This window comes from Canis aureus, chromosome 37 (genome assembly GCF_053574225.1).
Source record: "Canis aureus isolate CA01 chromosome 37, VMU_Caureus_v.1.0, whole genome shotgun sequence".
Taxonomy (NCBI): Eukaryota; Metazoa; Chordata; class Mammalia; order Carnivora; family Canidae; genus Canis; species Canis aureus.
Genome location: NC_135647.1, coordinates 671,057 through 686,813, shown reverse-complemented (window position 1 = coordinate 686,813; position 15,757 = coordinate 671,057). Strand labels below are relative to the sequence as shown.

General features: G+C 43.6%; 1 long non-coding RNA gene and 2 other non-coding genes across 3 annotated transcripts; 1 reads left to right on the top strand and 2 right to left on the bottom strand.

The window, feature by feature from the left end:
- On the top strand, nt 1-73 carry TRNAR-CCG (transfer RNA arginine (anticodon CCG)). Its single transcript has one exon. It is a non-coding gene; the product is annotated as a tRNA-Arg (tRNA).
- A 4,000-nt stretch (nt 74-4,073) lies between these two features.
- LOC144306887 (U6 spliceosomal RNA) lies at nt 4,074-4,175 on the bottom strand. Its single transcript, XR_013373942.1, has one exon. It is a non-coding gene; the product is annotated as a U6 spliceosomal RNA (small nuclear RNA).
- A 596-nt stretch (nt 4,176-4,771) lies between these two features.
- Nucleotides 4,772-13,219, bottom strand: LOC144306489 (uncharacterized). Its single transcript, XR_013373573.1, has 3 exons — nt 12,384-13,219; nt 8,026-8,170; nt 4,772-6,172 (listed from the first exon to the last, which is right to left on the bottom strand). It is a non-coding gene; the product is annotated as an uncharacterized LOC144306489 (long non-coding RNA).
- Nucleotides 13,220-15,757: the final 2,538 nt, after the last annotated feature.

The following is a 15,757-nucleotide window of genomic DNA, read 5'->3' as shown; positions in this document are numbered from 1 at the left end:
GGCCGCGTGGCCTAATGGATAAGGCGTCTGATTCCGGATCAGAAGATTGAGGGTTCGAGTCCCTTCGTGGTCGCTGTTTTCCTCCCATCCCAGAGCAGCCTTTTCCTTTTCATCGGACGAGCGCGCGGAGTGTGCGTCCCGTGCCAGGGCTTCACACGGGGCGGAGCTGCGGGTGTGTACGCGAGGACCTTGCTTTCTAGTAGACCTAGCAGGTGACCTCAAGTCAGGAGAAATACACTGGCTGAAATTTGTTTCAGGTCCTAGCACGAGGTAAGGAACTGGCCGAGATCAAGGAGAGGGAGGAGGGTGCTCCAGGCAAAGTATTCCCAGCAGAAGGAAAAACTGCTAACTCGTTGAGAACCTAGAGGCGCACCTGGTCTTCCCGAACTCAGATTACTGAACTTCTGGGGGGAGGGAGGAGGAAGGGTTCCCTTAAAAAATCAGCAGAAAGGGGTACAGGTGAGTTGAATTTCTAGGAACAAGATCTCTGACTAGGATTCCTTATGACTGTGGCTTTGCACATGGTTTGAAATCAGTGTTCCCCAGATTTCCATAGCTCCCATAAACACAACACGACCTCCCAAATAATCATCTCAGAGAGAAGCCTTAAAGACAGAAGCTGCAAAAGGCTTTTACCCTAAACTGAACTGTCCTCCTGAAACATCGCTAGTAGTTCAGTCATGATAGGTTCATTTTTAGCAAGAGTGCGAATCCCATAAATGGATCTGAGCAGCAGAGAGGTTCCTCAAAAAGTTAAAAATAGTACCATTAAAAAAAAAAATCCAGCAATTCCACTTCTGAGTATATACTGAAGAATGAAAGCAGTGTCTCAAAGATATATTTGCACGCCCATGTTCATAGCGGCGTTATTCACAATAACCAAGCAGCGAAAGAAACCCAGATATCCTTGGAAGAATAAACGGGTGAACAAAGTGTATATACATACAATGGAATAATACTCTGTCTTAAAAAGGAAGGAAATCCTGTAACATACTACAACATGGATGAACCTTAAGGTTGATAGTTAAGTGAAATAAGCCAGTCACAAAAAGACAAATACTGTATGATTCCATTTACACAAAGTATCTAAAATAGTCCAATTCACAGAAAGAAAGTAGACTGGTAGTCATCATTGTGTGGGGGAAAGTGAAATGGGGAATCATTTAATCGGTATAAAGTTTCAATTTTGCAAGATAAAAAGAGTTCTGGCGATCTATTGCACAATATGAATATACTTAACACTACTTAGAAATGGTTAAGATGGAAAACTTTATGGTTTTTTTTGGGGGGGGTTTAAATCATAACTAAAAATACACATAAATATACATCTTTTTAAAAAAATATACATCTTTTTAAAAATTCATTTGGGAAAAAAAAATTCATTTGGGGGCACCTTGGTGGCTCAGTGGTTGAGCATCTGCCTTTGGCTCAGGGCATGATCCCAGGGTCCTGGGACTGAGTCCCACATCACACTCCCTGCAGGGACCCTGCTTCTCCCTCTGCCTGTGTGTCTCTCTCTCTGTGTCTCTCATGAATAAATTTTTAAAAATCTTTAAAATTGATTTTAAAAATTTTTTTATTTAAAATTGATTTTAAAAAGATTTTTTAAAATCTTTAAAATTTAAAAAAAATCCACCCGGGATCCCTGGGTGGCTTAGCAGTTTAGTGCCTGCCTTCGGCCCAGGGCATGATCCTGGAGTCCCAGGATAAAGTCCTACATTTGGCTCCCTGCATGGAGTCTGCTTCTCCCTCTGTCTGTGTCTCTGCTTCTCTCTGTGTCTCTCATGAATAAATAAATAAAATCTTTAAAAAGAATAAGTATTATTATTCCTTGTTGGAAAAGACAGAAGTGGGCATTAAAATGGTATTGCTTTCTTCTGTCCAAGGTAATATCCTGAGCCAAAGGCAGATGCTCAACTACTGAGCCACTACTGTGATTGTTGAGTCTCCAGAATCACACCCCAGGCTGCAGGCGGCGCCAAACCGCTGCGCCACCGGGCTGCCCCATATTGAAATTTATTTATTTATTTTTTTTTTGATTTTTTCTTTTTGAAATTTAATATGAGTGGAAAGAATGCCTTTTTCTTTTCTGCAAAAAAAAGGTAGTGGGGGTATGCCTGGGTGGCTCAGCGGTTGAGCGTCTGCCTTCGGCTCCGGGTGTGATCCTGGAGTTCTGGGATCCCATCAAGTCCCACATCGGGCTCCCCACAGGGAGCCTGCTTCTCCCTCTGCCTGTGTCTCTGCCTCTCTCTGTGTCTCTCATGAATAAGTAAATAAAATCTCAAAAAAAAAAAAAAGTTGTTGGAATCTTGATAGTGATTATATTGATCTGTAGACCACTTTGGTAGTATTAACATGTTAACAAGATTTGTCTTCCTATTTAGGAACATGGGCTGTCCTCTTTGGGTCCTCTTTAATTTCTTTCAGGAATGTTTTATAGGTTTTAGTGTACAAGTCTTTCATCACCTTGGCTGTATTCATTCCCAGGTATTTTATTATTTAAATGTTATTATAATTGGGATTGCTTTCTTAATTTTCTTTATGGATTGCTGTTCATTGCTGGTAGATAGAAACAGAACTGATTTTTGTGTGATTGTCTTGTCCTCTGCAACCTTGCTGAGCTCATTTGTTAGCTCCTGTGGGTTCTTTGGATCATGTCCTCATGAATAGAGACAGTATTATTATTTCCTTTTTTAAAGGTTTTATTTATTATGAGAGAGAGAGAGAGTGAGAGAGAGAAGCAGAAGCAGAGGGAGAAGCAGAAGGAGAAGCAGGCTCCATGCAGGGAGCCTGACCTGGGACTCGATCCTGGTTCATGCCCTGGGCTGAAGGCGGTGCTAAACCGCTGAGCCACCTAAAGATCCCCTATTATTTCCTTTCTAAAACGATGTAACTTTTTCTTATTTCTAATTTCTAATCGGATGCCTCACATTGATTTTTCTTCTCTAATTGCTCTGGCTAGAACATTCAGTACGACGTTGACAAACATAGTAGCATAGTAATGAAAAAGGCATCCTTGTCTCATTCTTGATCTTAGGGAGAAAACTTTTTCAGTGTTTCAACATTGAGGATGATGGTCACTGTGGGTTTTCCATAAATGTCTTTTATCATGCTGAGGAAGGGGATGCTCTTTTCTGTGGTGAGTCACTGTCTCAAAAGGGCGATATTCTTAACAAAACTGGATAAAATGGAGTTAAATAGGAATATTGTGTCATTTCAACAAATTCCACATCCAATTTATTTAAAAGTTGAAGGATGGGATCCCTGGGTGACACAGCGGTTTGGCGCCTGCCTTTGGCCCAGGGCGCGATCCTGGAGACCTGGGATCGAGTCCCACATCGGGCTGCCGGTGCATGGAGCCTGCTCCTCCCTCTGCCTGTGTCTCTGCCCCTCTCTCTCTCTATATATATATGACTAACATAAATAAATAGAAATTTTAAAAAAATGTTGAAAGATTCCAGAGCAAAGGACTTAGCTGAATTCTCTACTGAAGAGTCCTGGCCTAATGATTCCGAGAGAAATCCAGTTTGGATACTTGTATTGTGGTTTTCCTAGGAGCCCTCTGCTGCTGGAACACATGTATCTCATTCACACTCGCTCATTGATAGAGGTATCAGGCCTGTGTTGTAGGGTTGTTTTGGCCTGTCTTCTACACCTACTTTCTATGCTGACTATTCTGCCTTTTTTTTTTTTAAGTATCTTCATTTTTCGTTAAGCTGGAGCTTTCCACAATTCAGTTGAATTTTAACTTGACTTTTTAAATTTTTATTTTATTTATTCATTACAAAGAGAGAGAGAGTCAGAGGGAGAAGCAGGCTCCATGCAGGGAGCCCGACGCGGGACTCGATCCCAAGTCTCCAGGATCACGCCCTGGGCTGAAGGCGGCGCTAAACAGCTGAGCCACCCTAACTTGACTTTTTGAATCTTTGACATGTTTTACCCTGGGGCACATTGGCTTCACAATGATAATAACTTAAGGATGAATAACGTTAGGATGAAAATTTGCCATTCTGAGGATACCTTAATCAAACCTGCATTTACTGCTTGATTTAATTTTTATTTTTTTTTCCTTTAAACATATGGAATGCTTCATGAATTTGCATGTCATTCTTGTGCAGGGCCCACGCTAATCTCTGTATCACTTTAAACTCTGGTATATGTACATTCAAGCAAGCATGCTATTCTGCATTATTTTGCTAAAGACAAAGAAGTCAGGTGCTGACTTTCTATTAACTTCGGAACACTTTTAGCTAGTACACAACCCTGTGGCCTTGCCTATGCCCATTGGATTCACTTACAAGCAAGTTGCTCTGTGTAAAGATCGAAGGAAAGATGGAAAACCGATCTGGAAACTGAATGCTAGGGACAGGGAGGTGATGACCCTCAGAGAGAACTACTACTATTTATTTCACAATCCATGGGTTGTCCTAAAGGGCTGTCTACCTAAATTCTTATTCTGCTAAGAGGTCTGTTCTTCTAAAGGATGAAGAAGAGGGGCACCTGGCTGGTCAGTTGGAAGAGTATGTTACTTTTGATCTTGGGGCTGTGGGTTCAAACTCCATGTTGGGTATAGAAATTATTTTTAAAAAGAAAAAACTTAAATAAGAGGATGAGGAAGTGAAATGGAGAGAATATTGAAAGGCTCTGCCATCAGGGACCACTGATTCTCAACCACAAACACCAAAAACAGATGTGATAATGTCTTCACACAGCTGTAAGGAAAGGAGCAAAAGGTAGACCATGCAATGAGTTTCCACAAAATTATACTTACTTAGTTTAAGGATTTTTATTCTTTGAGCATGTGCTTTTCAGTGCTGATATTTAAAATGCTTTTCCTTTTGTTTTGACACTTTAGAAATTAATGATTAATAATAACAAAAGTGGTAGTTTCAGACCAATAGCTTTATTTATATTTATCCAAAATTATCAAATCCTATTCAAAATAACTGGTCGCAAAATAGTCTCATATCAGATTACACAGAGCAAAAGGCATTCATAACAAAGGTCATTTGGAATAAAAAGTAAGGCCCCAGCTTTCTGCCTTTTTGGAGCTTCTCACCATGTAAGATGACTTCAAATACTGTCCAATATTTGGCTTTTCAATATCCACACACAGTATTTTATTATTTTATTTTTAAGATTGATTTATTTATTCATGAGAGACACAGAGAGAGAGAGGCAGAGACACAGGCAGAGGGAGAAGCAGGCCTGATGCAAGACTCAATCCCAGGATTCTGGGATCACAACCTGAGCCAAAGGCAGACACTCAACCACTGAGCAACCCAGGTGCCCCACACACAGTATTTTAAATAAAATATTATATGTAACTGCATTTTACTACTTACACAGCATTAGTCTGGAACTAGACTGAGCTTTCCTGTGGGCAGGTAAGTTTTATTTGTAGTAAGTTTGTACTCAATGAAATTGTAATTAAGCTGGGAAGGGCCGGATTTCAAATAAACATGCTAGAATAAGTTTCTAGTGATTTAGACTAAGTGTCCAAGGGGACAACATCCTCACAACGTGCTGGCTTTGTGCAGACAAGTAGAGAGCAACAAGGTACAGGAGCTGAGAAGGATCAAACTGAAAATCAGGGACACCTGGATGGCTCAACGGTTGGGCTGAGTGTCTGCTTTTGGCTCAGGTCGTGATCCCGGGGTCCTGGGATCTGGTCTCGCACTGGGCTCCACACAGGGAGCCTGCTTCTCCCTCTGCCTGTGTCTCTGCCTCTCTGTGTCTCTCATGAGTAAATAAATAAAATCTTAAAAAAAAAAAAAAAAACACACTGAAAATCAGAGCTAAATAGAGCTGTTGTGAGTTCGTTGAAATCCAGAAAGCACCAAAATGCAAGGGGTAGAGAAGGAGACAGACATAATAGTTCTACATTTCAGATGGATAAAACATGTAATATCCCATCATGCTGGATAAAAGATACATGAGGCATAGTAAACATTTTAAGAGTGTATTTGAGCAAAAAGTGATGAGAATCAGGCAGCACCAAACCTGAAGTGGTAGGAATGCTCTACCACCAGCTCAGGGAGAGACTTCTAAGAAAGTAGAAGCAGGGGTGCCTGGGGGGCTCAGCTGTTCCAGCATCAGACTCTTGTCTGGATCTCAGGGTCCTGGGTTTGACCCCACAATGGGCCAATGGGCTCCAGGCTGGGTGTGGAGCCTATGTAAAAAAGAAAAAAAAAAAAAAAAAGAGCAGAAGGAAAATGTTGATTGCCTATAGCTTAAAAGCCTCCTTGGCTGCTTGGAATAATTGAACATGATTTCATAACCTTGAAGCATTGATAGGCTTAGGCTTTGGCCTATTTACGTAAGCCACCACAGCCTCAGACACCTCAGTGTGATGGTCTCCTTTCTTAATTCATTTATCACACTACATGGCATTAAGATAAAAGAAATGCATCAGTTTTTTCCTTTTTTTAATTTTTTTAAAATGCATCAGTTTTGATAAAGAAGTGAGCATAGGGATCCCTGGGTGGCGCAGCGGTTTGGCGCCTGCCTTTGGCCCAGGGCGCGATCCTGGAGACCGGGGCATCGAATCCCACGTCGGGCTCCTGGTGCATGGAGCCTGCTTCTCCCTCTGCCTGTGTCTCTGCCTCTCTCTCTCTCTGTGTGACTATCATAAATAAATAAAAATTAAAAAAAAAAAGAAGTGAGCATAGTTCAGTTCAGTCTTGCAACTTGAGCTTAATCTAATGAACAAATCTTTGTTGAACTCAATGGGTTGGAAATATTCCCTATTCTTTACTTCAGGGTTTTCCAAAAGGAGTATTACTAGCAGTTTGGATGGAAAAACTCTTTCTTTATACTCCACTGGAATATCCTCTCCTCTATACAATTATCTGTACAATATATGATAATATGTACTATGTAACATAATGTCTAGAATTTCTGGACTCTACCCACAACATATAAGTGGCATGCCCCAGTCATAGTGACAACCAAAAAATGTCCCCAAATATATTTTTAAATGTAGATCAGAAGGTAGCAATGCTCTGGCTTGGAAACTGCTGAATATTAGCGCACTCAGTTACTTTACTGCTAGAATAAACAAAGGATTTTGTTTCATATGATTTGCTCTATGGTTTCCTTTTAATTAGAAGTTGATTCCTTTTTAGAAGGGCATTCATGTTCCTTAGCTTCTTTTAAAAGAAAAAGCAGGGATCCCTGGGTGGCGCAGTGGTTTGGCGCCTGCCTTTGGCCCAGGGCACGATCCTGGAGACCTGGGATCGAATCCCATGTCGGGCTCCTGGTGCATGGAGCCTGCCCCTCTCTCTTTCTCTCTCTCTCTGTGACTATCATAAATAAATAAAAATTTAAAAAAAAATTAAAAAAAAAAAAAAAGAAAAAAAGAAAAAGCATATATTAGTTTGTTTCCACAGTAGTGAGTGAAGAAAAGCCATTTCACAAGTAAGTTGAGAGTACATAAACTATATCTCCTGGAGAGATATAGTTGAAAAATGTAACACCATCATCGTTTTAGATAGAAGGGAATAACTAATTACATTAACAAGTATATGGTACTTAATAAATCTATTACCTTTTTTTTTCTTTTAAAGAGCATAACTTGGGTATCCCTGGGTGGCTCAGCAGTTGAGTGCCTGCCTTCGGCCTAGGGCGTGATCCTAGAGTCCCAGAATCGAGTCCCACGTCAGGCTCCCTGCATGGGGCCTGCTTCTCCCTTTGCCTGTGTCTCTCCCACCCCCTCCCCCACGACCTCTCATGAATAAATAAGTAAAATCTTTAAAAAAAAAAAAAAGAGCATAACTTAAATATAGTCCCACTTGGTCAAGGTGATGGTCCTCCCAGCCCATACTGCATGATCCTGAAATTGTGGAACACAATGATGCTCTTCTAGACTCAACTCATGAGTTACATATATACTCACACGAATACGATGTGGGGAAAGCTTTCCATATCAAGCAAGCCTTTCTAGACATTTAAGGACACAAATCAGAGAGAGAAAAAGATGTAGCTGTGATGAGTGTAGAACGTTAGGATTCCCCTGTGACTGACCTTTAGAGGTACTGACGGGAAGTACCAGGAATGTAATTATGAAATATCAGGAATGTAATAATTTCCATAGCAGCTCCTTAACTTGATCCACTGGCTGCTTTTCTCAACACCTCCAAGCAGTTATCTGGATCCCGACGCTATCTGCCTGGTGATGTAAGCAAAATGTTAGAAATCATTAAGAACTGTTACTTGTTTCTAGAAACTCCCTTGGTTTTTAGGATGCCATGCTCATTAAATGATTTGTGTCACACACTGAATAGTAGCTTGGGTCAAGCTCTGTCTATAGTTCCTTGCCATTTACCTGGCATCTATCTACAGATGAGGAAGATGCTCCTTAGGGCACAACCTGGAGGTGAGACACACAGATAAGTGTACAGCTACAACACAGTGTGGCAAATGCTCCAACCAAAGGGAAGTGTCAGAGCTACTGGGGCATTGAACTCTGAAGACAGTCAAACACAGAGGACAGGCTGATGGGCCATCTTAAAACATGAGTACAGATGGTTAGACCAACTGTTAGACAAGGGAGGGAGGGAGACAAGAGGTTTTCAGCTGGAACGTACGAAGTTACAGAGGCATTCTTTAGATGGTACAGTTGGCCAATGGAAGCACAGATTGAGTAGGAAGGGGAAGGATGTGGGGCTGGAGAAGCAGGCTGGATATGAAGAGTCTTGTTGCCAGGCTCATGAGCTGGCCCATCAGCAGGTCTACGCAGGCACATGAGAGTAGCTTTGGGCTTTATGGCAGTCACTGTGGTGATGGCATGGACGATGGACCCCACACCTGGAGGCAAGGAGACTGGTTTTGAGACCACACGAACAGTTGGGGAGAGCTCAAAGGAGGCAGGAGAACTTGCTGACCAAATGAAAAAAAGCAGCTCCCCTGAAGTGACTTTCATGCTTCTAACCAGAGGACTGCCTCCCCTTTCATCTCTTGTAAGTTGTCATCCCTTGACTTTTTCTGTGTTCTGACAGAGCTTACTCTGCCAACTACACTCTTCTTTCTGATAACTTGGCTGGCTCACAAATCTTACGGCTTCACCTGTCTTTGCTTATATATCCACAAATATACATCTCTAGTCACCATGCTATTAAGCTCAAGTTTTGTATTTTGGCAAGGAAGGTCTAAAGCCTAATTTCACTTGCATGTTCCATCTCCTTCACACTGTTCAAAATCCAACGATCGGGACACCTGGATGGCTCAGTGGTTGAACGTCTGCCTTTGGCTCAGGGCGTGATCCTGGGGTCCCAGGATCGAGTCCCACATCGGGCTCCCTGCATGAAGCCTGCTTCTCCCTCTGCCTGTGACTCTACCCCCCTCTCTCTCTCTCTCTCTCTGTCTCTTATGAATAAATAAAATCTTTAAAAAAATGGATCACAGACTTAAATGTAAAACACAAAACTGTAAAACTTCTAGAAGATACCAGAGGGGACAATGTAAGTGAGCTCGGCTTTGGTTATAACTTTTTAGATACAACACCAAAAGGGACACCTGCGTGGCTCAGTGGTTGAGCATCTGCCTTTGGGTCAGGGTGTGATCCCGGAGTCCCAGGACCAAAGTCTCACATCGAGTTCCCCTTGGGGAGCCTGCTTCTTCCTCTGCCTATGTCTCTGACTCTCTCTGTGTGTCTCTCATGAATAAATAAATAAAATCTTTAAGAAAAAGATACAACTCCAAGAGCATAAAGAAATTGGTTAAGTTGGCTTCATTAAAATTAATAACTTTTGCTCTGCAGGAGCCGCTACTAAGAGAATGAAAGGACAAACTGTAGCCTGGGTGAAAATCTTTTTACAAAAGAAGTATCTGATAAAGGACTTGTGTCTAAAATATACCACATTTCCTAGTAATGCTGATCGGGTATTTGGGACTTGCATTTCTGTATAACATCATGATCAATGCCAGAGTCAAAATTCACACAATCACTTAGTTTGCTGATAGTACTTAAAAATGTTAGAACATGTAATGGGAAAAGAATACTTTTTGTAACAGTAAAGTAGAAAAACAAAAACAAAAAATGTGGTGGGTCTCTATAGGGATTTTTAAAAAACTGCTGCCTTATAAAAAAAAGACGAATTTAGTAAATAGAAATATATGCCTTGCTCTTAATCTAGGAATTTAACATAATTCAAATATAAACACAAAAAAATTAGTGGAGGGAGTGTAGGAGGAAGATAATATAATGATACTAATGTTCACCTGGAAAAATAAGCATATAATAATCAGAAAAGGACTGTTAGAGAGCAGTGATGAGGACTAGCTTTACTAGATATTAAAAATATATTTTATAAAATGAGATAAAAACAGATAAAATGAGATAAAAATGAGAGGGAGGCAAACTTTATGAGACTCTTCACGATGGAGAACTGGGGGTGGGGGATGGGCATCAAAGAAGCACCTGCTGTGATGCACTGGGTGTTACAGGTAAGTGATGAATCACTAAATTCTACTTCTGAAACCAATTCTACACTATAGGTTAAGTAACTTGAATTTAAACAAAAAAATAAACATTCAAAGAATTTTTTAAGATGTATTTTAAAGCTACAATGATTGGGGCACCTGGGTGGCTCACTTGGTGAAGCATCAGCCTTTGCCTCAGGTCATGATCCCAGGATCCTGGGATGGAGCTCTGTGTTGGACTCCTTGCTCAGGGATGGAGAACCATCTCCATCTCTCTCTACCCCTCCCCTGCTTGTTCTCTCTCTCTCAAATAAATATATAAAATATTTAAATAAAGCTACAATGATTAAAACACATTAGCACTGGAGAAGAAATGGACCAACAGCAGTGAGTGGTCCACCTGTGCCCTCTCCAGTATTCTTGCCCGCCGCTCCCAACCTAGTATCACCTGGAACTGTTACGTGACTGTGCTCTGCCATTCCACTTCATCCAGGGTCTGTTTGCGATGGCTCCAGTTTGGTCTACCCTGACTTGTACCCCCGCCCCGCCTCCTGTGAGGGTCCTTGAGATCACTACCATCTCACGGATCTAACTCCTAACTCCATCAGTCCAGGACTGTACAGGTTCTCCTGTAATTAGGAAAGCATATGCTTCCTTGAAATATGTATTTACAAGTAAGATAAAATCATTCAGCCTGGCAGCCTGGGTGGCTCAGCGGTTTAGCACTGCCTTTGGCCCAGGGCGTGATCCTGGAGTCCTGGGATCGAGTCCCACGTCAGGCTCCCTGCATGGGGCCTGTGTCTCTGCCTCTCTCTGTGTTTCTCATGGATAAATAAATAAAATCTTAAAAAATTTGGAGATTTAATTGCTCCAAATCTGAGCGTCTGTCCCTATACACCTTCTAGGAGTTGCCGAGATCCAGAACACCCTATCAGAAGGTTGGCAATGAGCCTAGTGACAGGAAATGGCATGAGAGCAATGGAGAGGTTCATTGTATTCATTTTGGTGGCTAGGTATTTGCTCAAGCAATGTTCCCCTATCTGTCCCTCTTCTTGATGGCTTCAATTAGAGTGAAGAATCCCTGAAGTTCCCAATAGGATAAAAACAAAACCTGAAGCTCATAGCTCTGTGTTTATTTACAGAAAACAGAAACCTGCCCACTCTGCAAGTGCTGGGTAGATGCCTCCCCGTGGAGCAGAGATCTAAACCCTCTCCCCGAGGACAGCTCACATTCTCTCCCACCTGCTTTCTGGGCTCATCCAGCTCCCTCTCCAGGTCCTCCAGCACAGCCACCACCCCGTTCCTGCTCTCAGCATGCTGCTCCCGCATCCAAGCCTAAAGGTCCTTGGGCAGGAACTGCTCCTTGCCGGGGGTTTTGGGGTACAGCCAGTGTTGGCACAGCTCATGGATCCCGGTGCGACTTAGAGCCTCAAGGGATCCAGCTGTCTGGATAACAAAACTCTCTGAAATAGGCAAAAGATCTCCCTGGTACGCTGGATTCTGGTTTCCAAGTATGTTCATTGTTCTCCACTATTAAGGAACAGAACCCCACAGACTCCTGTGGAGCTGGGAGGGTAAGAGCCTCAGCTTCCTGTGGCTTCATTGCTGGATTGAAACAACCCTAAAGGGTGTATTAAACTCTCTCCGTGGAGAGATCCCCCTTGAGGTTCTTTCCAGTGTGGCAAAGAAGTGGAAAACCTACAAACAGGACCATCTAGATGCCAGATGCATTTTTGACTCAGGAAACAATAAGGAAATACCATTAGGAAAAACAAAAGCTAAAATCATTCCCATGCTTCCAAAAGACAATTTCGTCATCGTCCAGGAGCAAAGAAAACCTGTAAGAGACCAGAGATCACAAACTCCCAATTCCCAGAGAGTGAAAGATCCTTGCGTTTCCTGCTTTCCCGCGAATGAACTGCCCCTTCCCGCTCGGATTCCAGGAGCCTCCCCTTTGCTACCTGACAGGGATGCTGTTAGGGATAGAGTAGGGGTCCGTCTTCCCCGGATCGGGGCTCCTCTTCCACATATTCACACCAAACGCTTCCTGGGTTTCTCAAGTGCTTCTGGCCCCCAGCAGGCCCCGGCATCGCCTACAGCAGAAATCCACGAGGCCCGTAGAGGTTTCCTGGGGCTTCTGCTACAGCCCAGGGAGGGCAGCAGGAAGGACTGTGTGCTCAGGCTGGCTCCCCAGGTGTTCTCAGGAAACTCGGGCGGCAATGGGGTTGTAGTAACAAGCACCTCGGGTGGGGGATGCACGAGCACCTGCGCATTCATAGGTCCTGTTGCTCCCGCGTGGCCTGTCTCACGGAATGCGAATCATTCAAATCACCACCCCGGCTGTGACCTCTAGTGTCACAAGGAGGGAAAGTCCCGGAAAGTCCAGGACCCATCCCGGAGCAGACTGGGTTCAGCTTTTTCTCCTCTTTGTTTCTTTCCTTAAGGAGTCAGCCAAACAACGCTGGATTTGGGTCAGGCCCCAAACAGTGCAGGCCCCGCTCTACCCTCCACCAACGTCCCCCGAGGTCACCACCGAGTCAGGAGGACGACTAAGGACAACCTGTCATTCCAAGTAACCCCGTCTCCGATAAGGAAGAAACGGGAAGGTCTCCAGCTCACGCGTCTTCCCGGGATGCGTCTCCGCGTCCGCACAGCGCGCGGCCCCCCGGGGGGCTCGGCGGCCTGCCTGGAGGAGGTGGCGAGCGCGGGCCCGCTGGGGGAGCGGGGCGGGGGCTGGGGGGCGTCCGGAGCCGAAGGGCGCGCCCCAGGGACCGCAATCAAGCCCCCCACCCCCCTGAGCGGGCTCCCCCCTCCCCCCCTCCCGCCCCTCCCCCAGCGGAGGCTCTTCTACTCCCCGCCCCCCGCAGCCTCCCCCGCATCCCTGCCTCCCACGCAGGCCCCGACGGAAGCCGGAAGTAGGGATCGGCCGCTAAGGACCGTGAAGAGGCGGGTCCTAGAGCGGCCGGCGGGGGCCGGCCAAGGGCTCTCTGGAGCGCCTCTCTAGGACGCGGTGGGCCTCGCGCTCAGTGGTGTGCCGGCCTCGTCTCTGCGTCCGGGCGCTTGCAGGCCGCGCAGCTCTGAACCCTGGGCTGTCGCTCCGGAGTCAGATTTGCTTCTCCCACCGACACTACCCCTGCCTGGCACCTGCAGACTCCTTTCTTTGTGCTGGGAAGATGTATGCACTTGGCACACATCATCTCATTTGCTCCTGGAAGAGGCACGAGGTTAAATGATCTGATAGTCAAAGAACTTCAAACTGGGAGCTATTTTAGACTTTTGCCACAAATCTTCAGAACTTCCCTTCATCTGCAGTGCTTTCCCCCCTACCCCTGTGATAGGAGAATTCTGCAGCTTGACACCTCTCTAGACTCATTTGGGCTCTGAAACCTGAACAAATAAACGTTCATTGCTTCCCCTAAGTAGATGAAGCAATGGATGAGACTTCCCAGATGTGTTTGTAGAATTTTGAAGCTTGTAAGAGAGGAAAAAAGAATCTTCCCTCTACCCGTCTAAGTTCTTGGCTGGAGTCCTGGTAACAAAAGGCAGATTAACAAGAGGAAAACAAACACAAATTTATTAACGTGTGTATCATGGACACATGGGAGAGACCCAGGGAAGAATGAGTGACTCTCAGGTAGCTTGGGATTCAGGCTTGAATACCATCTTCAGCTAAAGACAAAGAGGGTGTAGGGGAGGTCAGTTACAGGAGCTGACCAGGAAAAGTATAAATAGGAGTAAGGTCTGTTAGTACCTTCTTGTTTCTTCTGATCCAGGGTCATCCTTCTCTTTCTCATACAGAGGGAGACACCCTTACAAAAGGGTAACTTGTACTCTGTTTTCAGAGATTCTCCTGTGTCTGCTATTTCTCAAAATAATCCTTATGCTAAAAAAACATATTTTGCTGCCCTTAAAACTCATGTCTTATTCTGATCCCTTTCCTTATTATAAGCTCTTGATTGGTGACCAGATTTTGAAAGGAAGGAATAACAAGCTTATATCCTTTCCCTTCAAAACATTTAAGGACATCTTCCAATATCCTTGAGTGGTCAGGTCAGACTCCCCTCTCCAACAGGTTTCTTCAGGTCAGGAGCTACATATTTACTTCTCATTTCACTCTGATTCTTTCAAACGATATAAGTTATAGACATGGATGACCTCACCCCGCCCCAGCATGGAGACCAAGCTCCTCAATATTACAAAGTCAAGATTACGAAATCAAGCCTCCTAGAGGCACCTAACGGGCTCAGTCAGTAGAGCATGGGACTCTTGATCTTGGGCTTGTCAGTTTGAGCCCCACGTTGGGTATAGAGATTACTTAAAAGTAAAATCTTCAAAAAAAAGAAAGGATATTGATTGGCTAGACATCATTGCAAATTGGAGGGTTCTTGCAATGTGGTGAGATAAAGGCTTATCTTCCACTTTTTAATGAATTCAACTCTAAAGCCCAATTCCATGTGAGTGTGCTAGTGAAATAAGAAAGGATGTTTCAGTTTTGAAGGTTGTGATCGCATCCATTTCCACTGTGAGTTTTGTCAGGAAGAATTTTCAAATTTTCAAAAATTTTCAAAAATTTTCAAGGTTTCCATGGTAGCTTGAGTAGGACAACCGTCTGAGTCATGGCTGCTGTAGCAGAATGCCACAAAATGCGTGGCTTAACTAACAGAAGTTTATATCTTAGAGTTCCAGAAGGCATAAAGTCCCAGATCAGGGACCACCGGGTTGGGTTCTAATGAGGCCCTTTCCTGTGTTTGGAAGGCTGTCTTCTTGCTGTGTTCTCAAATGGCTGAAGAGCACAGTGAGGAAGCAGGCTCCCTCAGGATTCTTTACAATGACCCTAATCCCATTTAGGAGCATTCTACCCTCCTGACATATTAATCCTAATTACTTTCCACAGATCCCATCTCCTAATACCATGACATTGGGTTTCAACATGAATTTTGGAGGGACACATTCAGTCCATAACAGTGATTTTCATTGATTTTTTAGCTATCTCACAACTCTTTGAGTCGTAGGAAACTGGTAACAGTGAAAATGATTTTCACCACAGAAATGCAAATGAATTGTGTCCAGTGGAATGCAAATGATCATTGCCCTGGAAATGGACAGTTTAAAAAAATCAACTTGCAAAGTTACTTCAGCATTCCAGATTGTCTATAAATGGGTAGTACTTTGAATTTTCTTTTGAGCCAATTGTAACATCTTACTAGTTGTTACGTTATTCTCAACACATACTCATTTTCATTTGTATGAAAGTCATAAATTTACCTTTTTATTTTAACATGGTCTTTAACAATTTGGCAACAAGGAGTTTACACCAATGACAGAAGCAAAATAC